This window comes from Zonotrichia albicollis, chromosome 2, assembly GCF_047830755.1.
Source record: "Zonotrichia albicollis isolate bZonAlb1 chromosome 2, bZonAlb1.hap1, whole genome shotgun sequence".
NCBI classification, from domain to species: Eukaryota; Metazoa; Chordata; class Aves; order Passeriformes; family Passerellidae; genus Zonotrichia; species Zonotrichia albicollis.
The window spans coordinates 1066561-1082627 of NC_133820.1; the positions used below are offsets into that span (position 1 = coordinate 1066561).

A 16067-nucleotide genomic window follows, 5' to 3' on the forward strand; every position below is an offset into this window, starting at 1 on the left:
CTGCTGTTGGGCCACAGGGAGCTGCAAAGGCTCCTGATGAGCTCCAGGGAGGGGAGGGTGGCAGCGAGCCAGCCCCTCTGCCTGCCAAACCCAGACAAGGGACAAGGGGCAGGACCACCTCTGGCCCAGCACAAGGCGAAATGTGAGGGTTTGCCTGGCAAATTGAAGGGTTTGGCTTTGCAGACACCCAAGGGACCCCCAAGGACCATCCAGCCCTGCACAGACACCCCAACACTCCCACCCTGTGCATCCCTGGGAGCATTATCCAAAGGCTGGGCAGAGCTGAACAGAACAGGGCCTGCTTCCTTCTTCCATGGGAATGCTCAAGGAGGAACATTTTACTCAAGACCTCTAATGCAAACACCTCCTCTCACATATTTTTTTAAACTAGGCAGTAGCTGCTGTCATTTCCACGCTGAGTTCTGACACACTTGCACCCCATCCCTGCCAATAGTTTGAATTTCACTGGGAAAAGCAGCTCTGAGCGAGAGTGACAAGCTGCACGCTGCTGACGAGGCTGTCAAGGGATGGATAATGGAGCTTCACTGGAGCTGTCAAAACTTTTCAGCACTAAAAATAGGTATCACAAGCTTCTGGACTCGCTGCACTGAAGCATTAAACACACAGGATATTGACACCCTCAGAGGCGCCCAAAGCCACTCACAGCTGAGCAAAACCAGCATTGTGTGATGGACAGCAAAGGCCCCTGAGTTGTACTTACGTGGAGAAGAGCAAAACAACACAAAACAGGATGAAATCTCCTATCCACGCTGGCCAAAGCAAAGCCAAGATGCTGCACACACACCTTGGAACAGAACAGCTCAATACGGGATGCAAACCTGGGCAAAGACAGAGAGGAAGGAAGGGAAAAACTGGGAGAGAAACTCGTGTACTGTTATCCCAGTTCCAGGTCCCACAGAAATGCAGGGCAGAGATATTCCCATGGCAGCTCCTGCTTCCCTGCCCTTCATCCCTCCCTGCCCCTGCCCAGCAAGAAGGGCTCAGAGCTGTGAGGCTGGGAAGGTGGGAAAGCAGAGGGTTTTCCACAGGAATGAGATTTCCATGGAAGGGATGAGCCCTCCCCAGGCAGTGACCCACCAATGGACACCAGCAGCAAAGCAAAGGGTCAGAGGTTTTGTGGGACAGGTGGGATAGAGGAGGGGGATAAAGAAGCATTATTTACAAACTAAATCCAGCTTTTTTTATTCCCTCTGAGGTGCTGGGATGCCAAGCACAGGCAGGGCTGTCCCTCCATTAGGCCAATATTTATGGAAGAAAATGAAGTGTCATAAGGAATTACTAATTAGACGCTATCGCAACCCCGCGTACAACTGAAGCAGCGCTCTGATGTGCTTTGTAAATAATCAGCAAATTAACTTTCACAGTGCTCTGCAGGGCAAGTGTTATCATCATCTCCTGCACTGCCCTGATGGAATAAAACAATTCAGTTTGGGCAGATTTGGGAGAATTTGGGAGGGGACACCAGAAGGGAAGGGAGAAAAGGAGGCTCACAGGGGGCCTTGTGGCTCTGCACATGTCCCTGCCAGGAGGGGACAGGAGGAGAGGGAACGGCCTCAGGCTGGGCCAGGTTGGACACCAGCAGGAATTTCCCCATGGAAAGGGTGGGCAGGGATTGGAACTGCCCAGGGAGGTTTGGAGAGCCCATCCTGGAGGTGTCCCAGGAGTTCCTGCACAAAAATAAGAGATGCTGCTCCACTGCACATGTTCTCATTTTTAGAAAACAAGCTCCAATTTATCTCTTCTATTACAGCCAGATGGTTTAAAGAGGAAAAAAAACCAACCCAACAGATCTCCCCTCAATGTCACCTCAATGAAAAGCAGGCCTGACCTGGTTTCAGCCTCCCTGGCCCGAGCAGGGCACAGGGATCACACTGTTAACAGCTCTCCCAGGGTCCCTGAGCCTCTCACAGCCTGCCCAAAGCCCCCAGGGGGAGCAGAGATGTGCACCTCAGTCCTGCCCACAGGGCCACAGCACTGCCTGTCACAGCTGACTCAGGGCTGTAGCATCACAGCTGGCACAGCTGGACCGGCCACATGTCTGTCTGTGCCTCAGAGCCTGCCCTGCTCCTCCCTGCCTCATCACTGGTTCTGAGCTGCCCTCAGGGGGCTTTGTCCCTCCTAAAACTCCCATCAAGTCATTTAATTGAAAGAGCAACACAACTTTCCATGAAGGTAAACACCGATTTTCAATCCTCCCTATTTATTCTCCCCTTGTTCAAAGTCATGCCACAACCTCCCACATAATTAATTCCATTTCCCTGTGTCTGTTTGCCAGTGCTGTGCTGCTCAGGAGGAACAAACCTCTCATTTCAAAGCACAGTTTGTGCCCATCTGTGCCCTCTGTGAGGCACCACGTTCCAGGGGGACACAGGGAACCACTGGCACAGCAGCTGGGACACACCAAGATCTGCACCCCAAAGACGCTCCAGGCAAAAAGGGAGGTGGGATCAGGTTCTCAGGAGAGGCTGAGCCTGCTCCATCCTTGGGAGGCTTTCAGGCCCTGCCTGGAGAGGAGCCTGGCTTGGTCCCAGAGCTGATCCTGCTTTGGCAGGACCCCAATGTCCCTTTCCCTGACTGACACAGTGACCCAAGCTCAACTCCCCAACAATTCCGAAATGCCCAGGGCCACCCATGAGGCAGAGATCTCCACCAGGGAACACCTTTAAACAATGACTCTTCTCCATGGCCAGCAGGGCAAGGAGAGCAGAGGCAGAACAAGGGCAAAAGGAAAGCATGGAGCAACTGGGGAGGCATCTTCTCTGAAGTGCAGCCTTTGGCTGTCTTTTGGTACCAGCACATTGAAAACAAAATAAAGAGCTCTTAAAGCTTGTTCCAAGCTACTTTTTTGGAGCAACCCTGACAGACACAGCTACACATTCACCTGTGCAAGGGCTGCTTTAGGGTGTCACCTGAGCCTCCAGCTTCCAGTGCCACTGCTGTGCTGTGATCCTGCCCTCCTACTTGTGCAAAAGTGAGGCTGAAGGCTCAGAGAGCCACCCCTGCTCTGAGTGATGCCCAAGACTCAGAGTTCATGCACAGATTAACTTCTTAAGCAAGCTCAAGGGCACAGACCTGCTCCCTGTTACTGGCAAAAGCCTTGATTTCTGAAAACCACAGTAGCTCCACAACTGCTGATTACTTCTCCTCATTTGTACTTTTTTTTTTTTTAAAGTCCTGCCTGTTCCTCCTACTTCTTATGAGGCTTTTCAGTATTTGTCTGTGACTTGAGTGCTAAAGCCAGCTTTGGGATTAAACACAACATTTGGGAGGGGGACTGCAACGCTGCCTGCTGTCACTGCTCCAGCTCTAAGAGGCTCTGAGAGCCAGCAGGGCACATCCTGCCCTGTGCAAGTCTGTGACCAAAGCTCTTTCCCTTCCTTCTGTCCCCCACATGCACACAGACAGCATTAATGCACAGGGCAGTGCTGAGAGGCACTGAAGCTGCAATAAATGGGCAGAGGGAACAAGAACTCGCTGCTGCACAGGAACAGACCAGCTCAGTTCCAGGCCTGCACTGATTGCCCAAAAGCAGAAGTGTGCTGAGGCATGCCAGGAATGCTGGGCTGGGTCACTTGCAGAAATGGCTCTGATAGGGTGGCCCACTTCCCCCAGAGAGCCAGGCTGGGCACAGGAGGCAGCTCCCAGACAAAAATAGCCCTGTTCCTCATTTTGGGGCTCTGCAGAAGCACCAGAGCTCCCCTGGGCTGAGGCCAGGCCAGCTCACAGGGTGTGAGCATCCCTCCCTCCATTTTCAGCAACACCAGCTCAGCTTCCTGCAGAGACACCTGGGCAAGCAGAAAGGCACAGGAAAGCTCAGGAGGTCCCTGCAGATCCCTCAGGGGATCCAGAGCCTCTCCAGGAGGAGCCTCCTCTTCCTCCTTCCCCCTGGTCCTTACAGCAGCTGTCCCCATGGACATCAGCTTGCAGGAGAAGCTCCAAAAGCCACAGCAAAGCAGCACAGCACCACAGAGGGCAAGGAAAGCTTCAACTAAGGGTGTCCATCTATTCCTGCACTGCTCTGATGGCACTGCTGGGACAAACAAGAGAGACAAACAGGCTCCAAGACAGCTCCTTCCTCCCCAGGGCTCTCCAAAAACAACCACAGTACAGCTGCCACATCCTGCCTGCCTCTTCCAGCAGCCTGGCTCCCAAAACACCACAAATTCATACACAAATGCCAAAATTAAAAAAAAAAAAAAAAAAAAAGATTAACTTCTGTGTTCGCCATGGAAGAAGCACCAGGCTTCAGGGCAGCAGCCCCTGTGGCACAAGTCACTATTTGACACAACAGAGAAAAGGGAAGAGAAATGGAAAGCTCTCCCATCTTCCTGCTATTTTGCCTTAAATGCACTGTAGTTTATGTCCTCAATAAAAGCCTGTGCATATCTTCCCAACTTAAATGTGGATTGGAACCTCGGGATTACTGCCCTGGCAGAATTAACGCATTAGACATAAAAACCATAACATTTCATTATCCATTGTACAGCACATGTGCTTTCCCCTGGGAGACTGGAAATACCACCAGTTTCACTATCATTTTCTGCTAACTGGCTGCCCTGCCACACATTCACACAGGGGCACGCTCACTCTGATGATAGAGCAGCCCTCTGGTTTCATCCCTCTTCCTTTACGATGCTGACATTTTTCTAAATCCTGTTTTTCTCTTTTTTGTCTCTGCACTACAAAACCACTGGGCTGGAAAAAAAATAACTTACCCTGGAACAAAAAAGCAGCTCCTATTAGTGTGGCTGGAAACACAGCATACCCTGATGTCTGGAGCAAGGGTAGAAGGCAGCACAGAGGCAAGAAAACCCCAAAAACAGCAGGGCAAGAGGACTCAGACTCATTTAGGGGCACCGTGGTCAATGGTGAGGCACTGAAGGACAGAACCTCTCCCCTGTGCTGTCCAAACTCCCTGTACCTCCCTGTCAGTGCAATTCAGAGATCTCACACACACAGATTTGTCTGAAAGGCCACAAGAGGGGCAGCACACACAGCATCCCCCAGGAGTGAGCACACAGTGGTCAATCTGCAGTGACCACACAGAAATGCGGGCAGGAGCAGGGGCCAGAGAGCAGCCTCTGGGTCACCCTCCTGCTGCACCTTCCAGGCTGCCTCAGGGAATCCTTCTGTTTAATCAGTTCTGTGTCTTTGCAAAGATTAGCGACAACTGTCCCCATTTAGTGCTGCCGTGGTCTGTGAACATTCCTGGCTTGGATAAAACAGGCAGCTGCCCACAGGGGCTCTCACATTAACATTCCCCTCTGCATCTCCAAGAAGCCTGGATGTTGTTATTCCCAAAAAACCCTGTTTTATTCCCAAGGGACCACTCCTCCTGCTCCGCAGGCTGGGGGCTCTGCCCCAGGACAGGTGAGCCAAGCAGGAGCTGCAAACACACACACCTTCACCAAATCCACCCCAGCATTGACTCACATGGGGCTGGCACAGCAGCAATCGGGACCAGAGGGAAACATTGGCTGTCCCACGTGGCTCCTGGAATAAAAACAGAAAATTACAAGGTCAGCTTGAAGCACCCACATGCACAGAGATGTTCAGCTGTGACCCCCTGAAACACACCTCAAACACCTCAGAAACACACCCCAGCAGCCAGGCTGTTATCACTGACACACCTCCACCTGTTACTGCAGGGGGGCAATAATTCAAACCCAAACTGCTCCTCACTGCATTTGCCAGAGCCACAGAAGCCAACTGAGGGGGTTTCCCTTTGCTCTGCGGCCGGTCAGCCCCAGACACTGAGGGCTGCAGGCAGCATTTCCCTGCTCTACAGCATCTCTTTGCACAGCCCTTGGGTTCAGCTAGCTGTACCCCTGACCCTGAGCTCTCAGCAGAATTAAGGTTCGTATGGATCTCACAGAACAACCTGGAAGCACGGGCAGAGGTCTCAGGTAGCAAAATCAATGTATTTATGAAATAAATCCCCAGAATGCCTGCACAAGCAGTGAAAGGTCACTGATCCCCAGCAAACACCACCCCCAGACTGCTCAGGATTGGAAGCAGGACTGCACTGACAGCTCCCATCCAGCAGAGATCTCCTCTGGCTCTCCCCTGCCCAGGGCCTGCTGACAGCTCCTTATGGAAAATGCTTGTTCCCCCACACCAGGGGATGGGAAGAGCAGGGCATCCCTGGCCAAGGCACCACTGAGCAGCTCTGGGCATGATGTAACAGCATCAGACATCTGCCAAAGGAATGAGCCAGCTCCAACATGCCCTGCTCCAAACCCGCACAGCAATTTCCATTCCACAGCAGCAGCAGCTTGTACTGGGGCTTAAACCCTCTCCAAAACATCCATTTCCACAAGGAAAATCCATGCCCAGGGCTCCAGGAACACACCTTGTAATCCCTGTGAGCCATGTCAGCCTCCAAAGCTGGGAAATCACTTTGTTCCTTGGGATCAGGGAATTTAAAATGCAAGAACTTGGAATGTCCTGATGGGTTTGGTAACCTGAACCCCGGGAGGAAACACCTGCTCTGTTTCATCCTTCCATAATTCCATGGCAATGGCCTTTGGCTCGGACAATCCATCTGGGAAAGAGGGGAGGGAGCTGCCAGGAGCCAGCAGCCCAACCCCACACAGAAAAACACTTCCAAAATCCACCAAACCAACGTGAGTTCCTCCACCCAAACCCTGCAGGGACCCCATCCACCCCAGCAAGGATTTGGGGTCACAGCTACACCTCCCCTGTGCCAGCATCATTTCCCAGGTTTTTATGGAAAATTAAATTTTCCAGGATCTCACAGAGAAGAAGAGGCACGGCCAGAAAAAAAAAAAAAGGGATTTTCACCAAAAACTCACCAACAACTGGATGTAGCCATTATCCCAGACATCTGCTTGGTGGAGTCACACAGGATGAAGCCAGGACCTGTGCACCCAACACTGGTGGGTGCCCAAAAAATCCTCCTCCAGCCAGCAAAATCCTTCTCCCAACCCAAAAAAACCCTTCTCCCAGCCCCCCCAAAAAAACCCTTCTCCCAGCCCCCCCAAAAAAACCCTTCTCCCAGCCCCCCAAAAAAAACCCTTCTCCCAGCCCTCCAAAAAAAACCCTTCTCCCAGCCCCTGTCCCATCACAATTCCTGCCCCAAGTAGGTCCCTGGGACAAGAGCCATTCCCTCCCTTGAGGAGCACAAGGATGGACACAAGGTTCAGGATCACCCTGCAGTAATTCACACTGCATCACAGCCCTCTCAGGGAGAGAGAGCAAGGCCAGAGTGGGCAGATAAACTCAGCTCTGACAGCTCCTAAGCTTAGCTTAAAGCTGCATTTCAATAATATGTGTGCAGAGGTTTTCATGCATCTCTTGAAAGATGAGCAGAAAAACAAATCAAAGTGTTGCTAAAACCGTTCAATTTTCCCATATAACCTAACAGAAGTTCAGCTACAAGATCTACAAAGTGTTTTTATTTAGTGTAAGGAAAACCTGTGATACCGAACCACCCTGAGGTCAGAGCAGTGATGTTTTCTGCCCCAGGAGCTCCAGCCTTCCCAGGGATCTGTTTTGTGTTATCTACAAAAGCCTTTTCTTCCCTTTTTCTGTTCTTCCCTTTTTCTGCTCACAGGGAAAGCCAGCATCCCAGCAAGTGCTGCAAATCCCCAGTTCTGTCCCTGATTTCAGCATGGCTCCACAGCCTGTATCACCCTGCAAAACATGTAACTCCAGCTCAGCAATCCTATTACAGTGCTCCCAGCATTTGTAGAGCACAGATTTAGCTCTCAGCTCTCCACTGCTTTATCTCTTTGTGGCTCTGCCAGGGCAGAAATCAGCTCAGGCTGCAAAGGGGTGATACCCAGATGCTTCTCATGGTTTTGGTGCAAATCTGGGGGGAAAAGCTCATGGAGCTGCTGTGCACCCTCCCAAGGATGCTGGTGGCTGCAGAGGTGACGTGTGACAAAGAAAGATGGCCAAAGAAACCAAAATCAGCAATCAATCCCCAACTCCACGTGCCCCTGGACTGCTGTCCCTGCCTTTGTCAGCAAACTGAGCCCAAACCCACAGCAGCTGGGGTCTGAAGCTTTGAAAAGTCATTTAAAAGGAATAAAACCACCCCGCCACTCGAGGATGTTTGGAAACATTTCCATTTGCTTGGAAAACAGGCCAGGGGAAGCAGAGAGAGGTCACAGGCAGCCCCACTGAAGCTCTCACAGGAGTTTCTCCTCTCCTCCCCTCCAAGGCCAATTCCTGCTTTGGCTTCCAAGGGGCCATTCCCAGGAACTCTCACAGCTTCACCCTGCAGGGAAACAAAACCCTACAGCATTGCTGGGAACCATCCCAGCTCTTTGCTCTGGAAATCATCCCCTCCCCACCCTGCAGCCCCTGAACTCCTCTGGCTGGGCTGCTGCAGCCCTCACCCACCCCTGGCCCACCACTCCAGCATGCCTTCCTCCTCCTCCTCCTCCTCCCTGCCCTCCTCCTTTGCCAGCAGCCAACAAGCCCAGCCTTTGTCCTGCCTGCAGTGCCCTCTCCCCAAGCACTGCAGAGTTCAGGAACTTTTCCCAGACAGAAAAGTTTATAAAGCAGCCCCTGGGAGTGTGCTGAGTGGTTTTGTTTCACACAGAGCTCACACCTGGCTGCAGACCCCAGTGGCTGTGACACTCCTCACCTCTGGTGACAGAAAACCTGCACTGGGGGCTCTGCAGCAGCCCATGGAGCAGCAAAGCCCTGCAGCACTGTCTGCTGGCCCAGCAGGCTCCCCTGCCCTCCCTGGCCTGAATATGCTTCCACAGGAGTGGAATTGGCTTCTGAAGGAGCTGCACATCCAACACATCCAAAAAGGAAACCTGCCCTCCGTTTTCTCTTCTCAGCACCTCTGTGATGTGCTGCTGCCCTCTCCTCACTGCTCCTTCTCCCCTGGTCCTGCAATTACACCATCAGCAGCAATGTTCTATCAGTGCCTGCCCCTCTCGTGTCCTCCTGAGAGCCATCCTTGCCCTGCTCTGGGAGCAGCACAGCAGCACGCAGGGAGCTGCCAGCGAGCACCAGGTCTCTGTTTATACACACACACACACAGGAACGCTGCTGAGCGCTCCCTGAGAGGGAGGAGGGACCAGAGAGCTCCTCCACCCTACACAATCCCACCACCCTGTCAGCTCCCTGTAAACACAGCCATGCAGGCTGGAGCTGCTCGCTTGGCAGCACAGCACACAGGTCTGCCAGCTCCCCGTCCCCTCTGCCGTGCCATCTCCCTGCTCAGAGCCAGCACAGCTCACACAGCACCCCACAGCTCTCTCTCCATGCTCTACCCTGCAAATCCTCCTGGGAGGAAGGAGGAAATTGCACCTGCTCAGGCTCAGGAGCATCACCACAGTGTAACGTGCAGTTATTGCAGCACCTGCAAGAGTGGGATGGAGAAGGCACCACTGCTCAAAATCCACTTCATGCTCTTCCCTTTGCCCCCTTTGCTGTCTGGCAGGGAAGGGAGGGCTGATTTCTGCAGGCAGGCTGTTCCCACTGACCCTTTTATTTTATTTTTATGTTATTAAGCCTGCTCCCAGCCCAAAGGTGCCTGTGCCTCCCAGTGTTCTTTTCCAGAGGAGCAACCCTGCCCTGCAGAGTGAGGAGCTCTGAGCCAGCAGCAGCAGAGGGATGATGCTCAGTTTGACAAGGAGGCTGTCAGTGGGCTCTGAAATGTCACTCCCACACCTCACAGATGCACTTGGCTCATACCAGCAATGTACTGGAGCTCCTTTTGTAAATGAGACAAAATGTTTCACCAGGCTGGAGATGCAATTTGGGAAAAACCTCTCCTTCCCTTTGCATTGAGAGGCATTTTAATTAATTGTCCTGAACATATTTAAACTGTTCCATCCTTTCTCAAGACATTCTTCCAGGGACAAACCATGTCCTTAAGTAAAACCCATATGGCACCAAGCTGAACTTTAAAAACCCCAAAATGACACCACAAAAAAATGAACTGATATTTCAAGCAGGTGGATCCTCCACCTCTCATCATCATCATTGTCCCTGACTTTGGCAGAACTTCTATCTGTGAATAACTCCGGAGGGATAACCAGGACAAATGCTGGTAATCATGGCAGCTTGTTTTGCAACAAGCATGTGAGATAAATCACAACTGGAACGACAGGAAAAAAAAACCCCAAGCGAGAGGAGACACCAAAAACCCGTGGGAGAGAGATAACACCAGTTCCACTGACTTCTGGGATCTAATCTTGCAGAGAGCCCATCCTTTCAGCACCAAAAATAATCCATTAGATGAGCTTTCCTTTTCAGCATCCATTCTCAATCCATGTCAAAATTGTCCCAAAAAGGCTCAAGCGCCAACCACTGCCATCTCCATGTCCTCTCTACCCCTTCACATTTCTTCCTCCAAATCCAGGTGGAAAAGGAGGCAAGCCCAGCTACAAAGCAGCTCAACTTCAGTCTAGCCTGAATCCTGGATTGATGAAAATGCGGATGCAAAAGCCAAATTTATCCCTGAGTTAAAAGTTCCCTCAGAAATAAAGCTTCCATTTTCATCCTGTGGCAACTCCAGCTCCCCTTCTTGCCAGTCCCTGGAATTTTGACATTTTCCAAGGGCCCAGATCCATGCACCCATGTGCTGCTCTTCAGCTTCACCAGCTAAACACACCAGATTTGCCTCCTGGGGCTGGAAAAACGCTCTTTGCTCCATCACAAAAAGTTAAAAAGTGAACACAGGTTGGTTATTTACCTTAAAACTAAGGCAATGGCCACTTCATCCTGGCAATAAAATCATCCTGTCCTCTGTAAACTGCTCTCCTGCTTCCACAGCAGGCTGGATTTTCATGTTGGAGAAAACTGGCTATGCACAAATATTCCCAATATATAAAATATTCCTATTGATCAGCCCATGGATTGGCTGCTGGTGTTTGGCTGCAGAAAGGAAGACAAGCACACCCCACACCAAACCCCGTGCACAGTTGTTCTCCTCCATTACACAAACACTTGGCAGCCTTCCACTGTCAGATTGATGCACTAAAATTAGCTCTCACAATTGCAATCAATCGCAACAATCAAGCATAAGTAATTCCAGGGAAAGGAAATTTAAAACAAAAATAAAGAGGTGAGCGTGGCAAACAAGGCCAGAGCCCTGCAATGGCTCCTCCATGGGTCCACCCCTGTGTCCAGCAGTTTTCCTGCCTGTTCTTTGCAGGGTGCAAATACCAAGCATAAACTCATCATTCTTCCTATCACCTAAAAGCCATTTGAAGCCCAAGCACACTGAGAGCATTTGGAATTACTTCATATTTTATAAGACAGTATTTACACTTCCAGAGCAACTGTGAATGATAAAAGTCATGCACAAAATGTAGGAGTGAAATCAAGTTATCTAAAACTCCTCATTGTGAGTTTGCACCAAGAGCAAAAAAACATTTAGGGAAAGATTTTATAAAAATATATATGAGCTACCTGGGATAGTTTTAAATATAGATGTCTAGAGGAAAGGATCTGGAGGAAAATGAAGCTGATAATCAGGAGTGGAACAGCACACCAGGCTGCAGAACACCCTCCAAAAGCAATGGAAAGGTAATCTTGGCCAAAAAGCTTTGATGGGTGCAAATAACTCAATAACTATTTAGTGCAATGCAAGAGATGACCACTGAACAATTCTCTGTCAATCTGCAAAATGGAAATGCAGTGATGTCCCAAACACAGAGATGGAGAGACAGGGAACAGAAAACCAGAAAATGGCTCCAGATGCTCAAAAACCCACAAAAAACTGATGGATCAGGTTTCTAGGAGCTGCAGGCATGGACAGCTTCTCATTTTCAAAATTACACCAGCCCTTACACATCTGGATAGTCGTATGCAGTTTACAAAAGACCATGACAGTTTTCTATCCATTTCCAGCTCTTATTTTGAGCTTTGAGCCCCAAAAACATCTTCAGCAAGTTAACAGGGCAAAGGTGGTAAACAGAGGACAGCACACCACTCTACTCCATTTCTTCTACAAACACTGAAGAGACTCACACAATAATCTCACTTCTAAATAACTCCGTTTTGAAAAATGGGGTTTAAACACCACTGAAACCCAAGACCATAAAGAGAAAAACATATGTGCACATGGACTTAAGAAAGCAAACAGCTTTTCCAAAACAGAGCTCCTCTGACACACTGCTAAGGAAAGTGGTTTTTATTTAAACACCAGCAGCTGAAGGGCAAGGGAAGGACTCCAGCACATGTCAGCAACAGCTCCCACTCCACACAGGCAAAAACACTGGCTCAAAAGTGAATTAATTGCTTTCTAAGCTGCTGAGATGCCATTAACATTACTATCTATATATATATATATATTTATGTGTCCACGTGATACTTGTACAGGAACAGATCCACTGATCAAAACTTAGGGCTTTTCTAAAATAACTTCAAGGGAGAATCTGGTCATGGGACAACACTCCTGTATAGAAAGGACTAAAGAGGAGGAGATGCTGAAATCCCCACAGCCAGGACAGACAACTTGACTGACAGAGACCCTTGGTGTGGCGAGGGCAGTCCTCATACAAAATGAGGAATTCCCAGCAAGGAAGGTAAGTATTTTCATTACATAGTCATTGAACAAAATTCTCTCTCCCTATTCATGGTAGAAGTAATTAAAAAAAAAAAAAAAGAAGAACAATATCTCAGCAATTGATTAATTTTTTTAGAATACAACTGAAGTTATTCTGGAAAAATATATCCCTTCTACAAGAGTCCATCATTTGCAGGAACTCATTATAGCAAACAAAGCAGAAAATTCTCTTGTGCCAAAGCCAAAGCAAAAGAGAGGCCTCCATTATCAAGGCACAGAACTGCTGCAATTTTCAAGATTTCTGACCATGAACGTACTAGAAAAATATTGGTACAGGAGGAATCTGATGATGCCATGCATCCACCTGAAGTTTGTAAATGAACAGGGCCACAGGAGGATCCCCTGCACAGGGACTGACACGGAGCCTGGCAAGGACAGTTCACTATGGGGACTGCAGCAAAGCTGGCAATGCTGGCTCCATCCTGCCTGCCCGGCAAAGCTGGCAATGCTGGCTCCATCCATCCTGCCGGCCCGGCAAAGCTGGCAATGCTGGCTCCATCCTGCCTGCCCAGCAAAGCTGGCAATGCTGGCTCCATCCTGCCTGCCCGGCAAAGCTGGCAATGCTGGCTCCATCCTGCCCGGCAAAGCTGGCAATGCTGGCTCCATCCTGCCCGGCAAAGCTGGCAATGCTGGCTCCATCCTCCCCGGCAAAGCTGGCAATGCTGGCTCCATCCTGCCCGGCAAAGCTGGCAATGCTGGCTCCATCCTGCCCGGCAAAGCTGGCAATGCTGGCTCCATCCTGCCCAGCAAAGCTGGCAATGCTGGCTCCATCCTGCCTGCCCGGCAAAGCTGGCAATGCTGGCTCCATCCTGCCCGGCAAAGCTGGCAATGCTGGCTCCATCCTCCCCGGCAAAGCTGGCAGTGCTGGCTCCATCCTCCCCGGCAAAGCTGGCAATGCTGGCTCCATCCTGCCTGCCCGGCAAAGCTGGCAATGCTGGCTCCATCCTGCCTGCCCAGCAAAGCTGGCAATGCTGGCTCCATCCTGCCTGCCCGGCAAAGCTGGCAATGCTGGCTCCATCCATCCTGCCCAGCAAAGCTGGCAATGCTGGCTCCATCCTGCCCAGCCAAGCTGGCAATGCTGGCTCCATCCTGCCTGCCCGGCAAAGCTGGCAATGCTGGCTCCATCCTGCCTGCCCAGCAAAGCTGGCAATGCTGGCTCCATCCATCCTGCCCAGCAAAGCTGGCAATGCTGGCTCCATCCTGCCTGCCCAGCAAAGCTGGCAATGCTGGCTCCATCCATCCTGCCCGGCAAAGCTGGCAATGCTGGCTCCATCCTGCCTGCCCAGCAAAGCTGGCAATGCTGGCTCCATCCTGCCAGCCCGGCAAAGCTGGCAATGCTGGCTCCATCCTGCCTGCCCGGCAAAGCTGGCAATGCTGGCTCCATCCTCCCCAGCAAAGCTGGCAATGCTGGCTCCATCCTGCCCAGCAAACCTGGCAATGCTGGCTCCATCCTGCCCAGCCAAGCTGGCAATGCTGGCTCCATCCATCCTGCCCGGCAAAGTTGGCAATGCCGGCTCCATCCTGCCCAGCAAAGCTGGCAATGCTGGCTCCATCCTGCCCAGCCAAGCTGGCAATGCTGGCTCCATCCTGCCTGCCCAGCAAAGCTGGCAATGCTGGCTCCATCCTGCCCCAGCTGCTTCCTTGCCTTCTGCCCCTCAGCATTCCAGGCACTGCTGGGTGTTCTGGGCAGGGCAGCATCCAGAAACCACAAACAAATCCAAAGAATATCCATCCCACCAATCCCTCACACCAAACATCATCAGGAACAAGCCCAGGAGAAACCTTTAGAGGTCAGAGAAGGGAAGCACAATTTGGGAAAAACCCCACCATAGCCAAAAGTTAAACACTCATTTTACCCAGAACTCCCCTAACTACCAGGGCTTTCCACATTTTCCTAAGAAATGAGCATGGCCAAAGTGCTAAAAAGATCTTCTAGGAAACTTTCTAGCTGGACTCTGCTTGTGCTGAGACAGAAGGTCACGACATACTCCAGCCCAGAGCAGGAGATTACACCCACAAACAAACCCATTGGTGGCTGCAAAAGCTCAAAAGCACAAAACCCAAAAGCATCACCTCAGCTCCCATGCTGGAAGCCCAGGCAGCATCACCTGGGAGCTGGGAAAGCAACAAAATTAAAGAGAGAAGTCATATAAATGCCATTGCTCTGGAAATTTTGAATTTTAACAGGAAAATAAACATGAGGTTTGTTGTAGCTGCTGATGACTATCAGCACATCAGGAGTTCCATGGCTTCTCCATCACTATGGCCAAAGCATCCTGCCTGAAGGGCAGGAGTTAAAAATGCAGAACAAGCTGATGCCCAGAGAGAACTCTGCAACCAGGGAGTGACAGGGACGCGCTTCCAGCAGCACTGAACAACTCCATCCATCAGCACCTCCCCTGCTCAGGCACATCCAGATGTTTGACCCAGCTGGATTTGCACTCCCAGCCCCAGCTCTGAAAGCCTGGCAGCCTGAGGAGCTGGGGATCTGCTTTGGCAAACTTTTCCTTTTCTCTCTTTCTGTTTGGGACACTGAGGAAGAGGAGCCAGCAGTGAAGGCTCTGCTGGGCTGTGTGAGCGTGGCCAGCACCTGCACAGGCCCAGGGAGCCCCAAATGCTCAGCAAAAACAACATTTTTGTGGCCTCTCCACGGATAATTAGCAACAGAGCCCAAAATGTCAAAACCTGACTCTTAATTACCGACGGCGGTGCTTAATGACTCCAATTACAATTTCCACTGATTTCTGAAAATTGGATTCTCCACTACAGTTGCAGTGTTTAAATGAGTTCCTTACCTTGCTTGTGGTAATTACACTCTGACAAACTCATTTCAAATACAGTAGAGATTTCTAAAATACTACTTAAAAATGGTGGGGATTTAAGAACAAAACATTGCTTAAGGTTCCTCTTTCCACATTTTTTATCAGGGCCCTTTCAGGACCCAGGAATGCAGAGGGTTAAAAGATAAGCAGTTCAAAGGTCAGTATTTTGTCAAAATGCCACTAAAAGGATGTTCCACAGGTAGGAAACAGTTTAATTTCTGTGATAGAAATTCACTGTATCACAGAAAGGGAAATCCTCCTTTTATCCCAAATCCCCCAGAAGTTCTCAGAGCCACAGAGGTGCCCAGCAAATGTATTTAACAAATATCACATTAAAATATCACAACAATATCACATTAAAATTGATATTTTTGGGCTCCTATGATATAGAAAACAGTGGTTTCTCCACTGCTTTTTATTATTATCTTTTTAGCCTTTTAGCCTAAGTATCCTTTCTGGATTCCTTAGTATAGTTTAGTATAGCATTCTTTAATATAATATAGTATGATAAAATAATAAATGAGCCTTCTGAGAGCATGGAGTCATGGCTGAGGGACAGAACACAGCCCTGGCACAGCTGCTCCCTGCAGTGGCACCTTTTCATTCTGCTCTATTCTGGTTCCTGTGTTTCCCAGATATCCATTACTCAGCAGTGGCTGTAG

At 50.2% G+C, this 16067-nt stretch overlaps 1 protein-coding gene across 3 annotated transcripts in view; it reads right to left on the reverse strand.

Moving 5' to 3' along the window:
* TIAM1 (TIAM Rac1 associated GEF 1) overlaps positions 1-16067 on the reverse strand; it is a 141281-nt gene that overhangs the window by 101914 nt on the left and 23300 nt on the right. For 2 of the 3 annotated variants that reach the window (XM_074530570.1, XM_074530580.1), the window contains exon 2: positions 5455-5514. The exons of the other annotated variant lie outside the window; for it this stretch is intronic. The gene's annotated coding sequence lies outside the window, so the exon portion shown is untranslated. The remainder of the gene's footprint in view (positions 1-5454; positions 5515-16067) is intronic. 3 annotated transcript variants of the gene reach the window in all.